Source organism: Vulpes vulpes, chromosome 10 (assembly GCF_048418805.1).
Source record: "Vulpes vulpes isolate BD-2025 chromosome 10, VulVul3, whole genome shotgun sequence".
Classification (NCBI taxonomy): domain Eukaryota; kingdom Metazoa; phylum Chordata; class Mammalia; order Carnivora; family Canidae; genus Vulpes; species Vulpes vulpes.
In genome coordinates, this window is record NC_132789.1 from 73,146,082 (window position 1) to 73,151,136 (window position 5,055).

General features: G+C 40.4%; 1 pseudogene; it reads right to left on the reverse strand.

Moving 5' to 3' along the window:
- Positions 1 to 322: 322 nt before the first annotated feature.
- On the reverse strand, positions 323 to 1,767 carry LOC112913003 (mitogen-activated protein kinase 9-like; annotated as a pseudogene).
- Positions 1,768 to 5,055: the final 3,288 nt, after the last annotated feature.

A 5,055-nucleotide genomic window follows, 5' to 3' on the forward strand; every position in this document is an offset into this window, starting at 1 on the left:
CACATGCATATAAGTCCCAACAGTTACTTGGGATGAGAAATTGTCACTACTATGACCGCACAACTTTAAAAAAAAATAAATCGTGTATTCTAATTGCTCACCTGAAATGACCTTGAACACAAAATCTCTAAGAGTGTGGCTTGTTTCCTCCAGACATTATCTTTTTCATTGTGGAATCTAGGCAGGCAATCCTATTAGAACTGAGTAGGGGCAAGGCATCGTGTTTCTTACATGCAGAACACGGAGTTTTCTGTTTGGTTCCATCAACCCCCACACATTTCAGGCTCATGGAAGCAAGAGCTCCTTCATTGATGACGAGCTTGCTACTCGTGACTTATCATAGGCAATCTTTGAGGGGTCCCGTTGAGGCATCAAGGCTACTGTCTGTGTCTGAGGCCAGCGTCTGCTCCGTGGACATGCATGAGATGGCGTTGATGGATGATGACCGGGAAGGAGTGGCGTTGCTACTTACTGCTGCATCTGAAGGCTGATCTTTCACAACACCATTCTTGCTTCTTTCTTCCCAATCCAGCACTTCTTTATAAATCAGCTCTTTCCACTCTTCAATTGCATGCTTTCTTCCAACTGGGCATCGTAAATCTGAGGTGGTGGCGCTTCGGCTTCAGCAGGGTCATACCAAATAGTAATGAGTGATGTAAAGCTTTGTCTACAGAGATCCACTTGTCGGGATCTATCACTAACATTTTTGACAACAAATCTCTGGCTTGACTCGTTTTAATCTTGTCTCATTCGGATTCTGATGGGAATATTCAATCTGGGAAGAGCTCTTCAAATTTGATTCCAGGGTCTGTTTTCTACATAATTCCTCACGGTAGGCTGGAGTTTCTACATAAAATCTGCAGCAGGCATTCCCAGCTGCTCAATGACTATTCCACTGATCAATATGATCAGTGCCTTGGAATATCACACAACCTTTCACCAGCACTCCCATGATGCAACCAACTGACCAGATATCAACATTCTCTTTGTAGCCTATGCCCAAGATGACTTCGGGTGTATCACCATGTATGGTGTCATCATGAAGTTGGTGCACCCTGTTCGGGCCAGGCCAAAGTCAAGGATCTTAAGCATGCTGTCTGATTTTACTATGATGTTGCTAGGTTTCAAATCTCTATGAATTCTACCAGCTGAATGCAGATGTTTAATACCACAGAACATCTGGTAAAGAAGGTAGGACATTCTTTCATGGTCTAACTCCATGTGAATAGCCTGACATAAGTTAGCATCCATTAACTCCATAACCAAATACACATCTTGAAATTCTTCTGGAGTCTTTTGTGGTGTAAACACATTTAACAAACTAATTATATTTTTATGATTGACACATTTTAAGAGGATGAATTCAGGGTAAGCTCTCTTTGCATGAGTCTGATTCTGAAAAGGATGACTTAGTTTCTTGACTGCATTATTTAGCCCAAGAACTGTATCAAAAGCAGCACAAACAATTCGTTGGGCTCCAGAGCCAATTGGTTTCAACTGCTGATAACGTTTTAAGACAAGTGAAAGCTGGGGATCCCTGGGTGGCTCAGCGGTTTAGCGCCTGCCTTTGGCCCAGGGCGCGATCCTGGAGTCCCGGGATCGAGTCCCACGTCAGGCTCCCAGCATGGAGCCTTCTTCTCCTTCCTCCTGTCTCTGCCCCTCTCTCTCTATCATAAATAAATAAATCTTTAAAAAAAAAAAAAAAGACAGTGAAAACTGAGTTGGCCACTTGCACACTGTAATATTGTCACATTTACTGTCACTCATGATGTAGTATCATGATGTACATGTACCACGTACATGTACATGTACCAGTACCATGATGGTACAGTCATCAGGTTCCCTCACCTCCCAGCCCCCGCGCTGGGGGAGAGGGCAGTGGGCAGACTGGTGGCAGGCGCTGCAGCTACTCCCAGCTCTGCTGCGGGGGTCTGGGTGGGCCACCCTGCCCCACTCCACCCTATGGCCACCACAGGGAATGTGAGGGGTGCCCGGGCTATTCCACCCTTCCGGTCCACCTCCCTTTTCCTCCTCTGCCACTGCCACAGGGGCACTGGACTGGACACTATATCATAATTAAAGGGTCTATCCAACAAGGAGATCTAACAATTGTAAATATTTATGCCCCTAACATGGGAGCAGCCATTATATAAACCAATTATATATAAACCAATTAATAACAAAATTAACGAAACACGTTGATAATAATACAATAATAGTAGGAGATTTTAACACTCACTGCAATGGACAGATCTTCTAAGCAGAAGATCAACAAAAAAAACAAGGGCTTTGAAAGACATAGTGGACCAGATGTACAGATATATCAATGCTCAGATATATTCAGAGCATTCCATCCTAAAGCAACGGAATACATATTCTTTTTGAGTGCACAAAGAACATTCTCCAAAATAGATCACAGACTGAGTCACAAACCAGGTCTCAAGTGGTATCAAAAGATTGGGATTACTCTCTTCGTATTTTCAGACTACAGTGCTTTAAAACTTGAACTCAATCACAAGAGGCAATTTGGAAGGAACACAAATACATAGATGTTAAAGAGCATTCAACTAAAGAATGAATGGATCAGCCAGAAAATTAAAGAAGAATTTAAAAAATTCATGGAAACAAATGAAAATGAAAGCACAACAGTTCAAAACCTTTGGGATGCAGCAAAGGTGGTCCTAAGAGGGAAGTATGTAGCAATAAAAGGCTTTCTCAAGAAGTGGAAAAAGTCTGAAATACACAACCTAACTTTACACCTAAAGAGCTGGAGAAAGAGCAGCAAACAAAGCCTAAACCTAGCAGAAGAAGAGAATTAGTAAAGATTAGAGCAGAAATCAATGAAATAGAAACCAAAAGAACAGTAGAACAGATCAATGAATCTAGGAGCTGGTTCTTTGAAAGAATTAATAAGATTGCCAAACTCCTAGCCAGACTTGTCAAAAAGAAAAAAGAAAGGAACCAAATAAATAAAATCATGAATGAAAGAGAAGAGATCACAACCAACACCAAAGAAACATAAGCAATTATAAGAACATATTATGAGCAATGATATGCCAACACATTAGGCAATCTGGAAGAAATGGATGCATTCCTAGAAACATATAACTACCAAAACTGAAACAGGAAGAAATAAATCTGAAAAGACCCATCACCATCAAGTAAATTAAACTAGTAATTAAAAATCTCCCAACAAACAAAATTCTAGGACTGTATGGCTTTCCAGGGGAATTCTACCAAACATTTATTTGATTTTTTTAAATTTTATTTATTCATGAGAGACACAGAGAGAGAGAGGCAGAGACACAGGCAGAGGGAGAAGCAGGCTCCACGCAGGGAGCCGGATGTGGGACTCAATCCCCAGACCCCGGGATCATGCCCTGAGCCAAAGGTAGATGCTCCACTACTGAGTCACCCAGGTGTCCCTCTACCAAACATTTAAAGAAGAATTAATACTTATTCTTCTGAAGCTGTCTCAAAAAATAGAAATGGAAGGAAAACTTCCAAACTCTTTCTATGAGGCCAGCATTACCTTGATCCCCAAATCAAAGACGCCACCAAAAAGGGGAAGTATAGATCAATATCCCTGATAAACATCGATGCCAAAATTATTTTTTTTTCTTTTTTAAAGATTTTATTTATTTATTCACGACACAGAGAGAACGAGAGAGGCAGAGACACTGGCAGAGGGAGAAGCAGGCTCCATGCAGGGAGCCGGATGATGGACTTGATCTCAGGTCCCCAGGATCATGCCCCCGGCTGAAGGCAGCGCTAAACCGCTGAGCCACCGGGGCTGCCCCGATGCCAAAATTCTTACCAAGATACCAGGAAATAGGATCCAACAGTATATTAAAAAGATTATTCATCATGACCAAGTGGGATTTATTTCTGGGCTGCAAGGGTGAATTCAACATTTCCAAATCAATTTATGTGATGCACTACATTAATACAAGAAAGGAAAAGAACCATATGATCCTTTCAATACAGAAAAAGCATTTGACAAAGTAGAGCATCCTTTCTTGATTAAAACTTTCCACAGTGTAGAGATAGAGGGAACATACCTCAATATCCTAAAAGCCATATATGAGAAGCCCAGTGTGAATATCATTCTCAATGAGGGAAAAACCAAGAGCTTTTCCCCAAAAGTCAGGAACACAGCAGGGAGGTCCATTCTCACCACTGTTGTTCAAAAATAGTACTAGAAATCCTAGCCTCAGCAATTAGACAACAAAAAGAAATAAAAAGCATTCAGATTGGCAAAGTCATACTCTCACTTTACAGATGACAGGATACTCTATATGGAAAACCCAAAGGCCTCTAACCTCACACAGAAATTCAGCAAAGTGGCAAGATATAGAATCAGTGCACAGAAATCAGTTGCACTTCTATATACTGACTGAAACAGAAGAAAGAAACGAAGGGATTGACCCCATTTACAATTGCACTAAAAACCATAAGATACCTATGAGAAAACCTTACCAAAGAGATAAAGATCTGAAAACTACACAACTCATATGAACGAAATTAAGGAAGACAAAGAAATGGAAAAATGTTCCATACTCATGAATTGAAAGAACAATTATTGTTAAAATGTCTATGCTACCCAGAGCAATCTACACATTCAGTGCAATCCCTATCAAAATACTATTGACATTTTTTCACAGAGCTGGAACAAATAATACTAAAATTTGTGTGGAACCAGAAAAAACCCTGAGTAGCCAGAGGAATTTTGAAAAAGAAAACCAAAGCTGGTGGCATCACAATTCTGAACTTCAACCTATATTAAAAAGCTATAATTATCAATACAGTATGGTACCAACACAAAAATAAACACATGGATCAATGGAATGGAACAGAGAACCCAGAAATGGACTCTTTTTTTTTTTTTTTAAGAAATGGACTCTTAATTCTGTGGTCAACTAATCTTCGACTTAGCGGGAAAGAATATCTAATGGGAAGAAGACAGTCTCTTCAACAAATGGTGTTGGGAAAATAGGACAGCCACATGCAGAAGAATGAAACTGGACCATTTTCTTACACCATACACAAAAATAG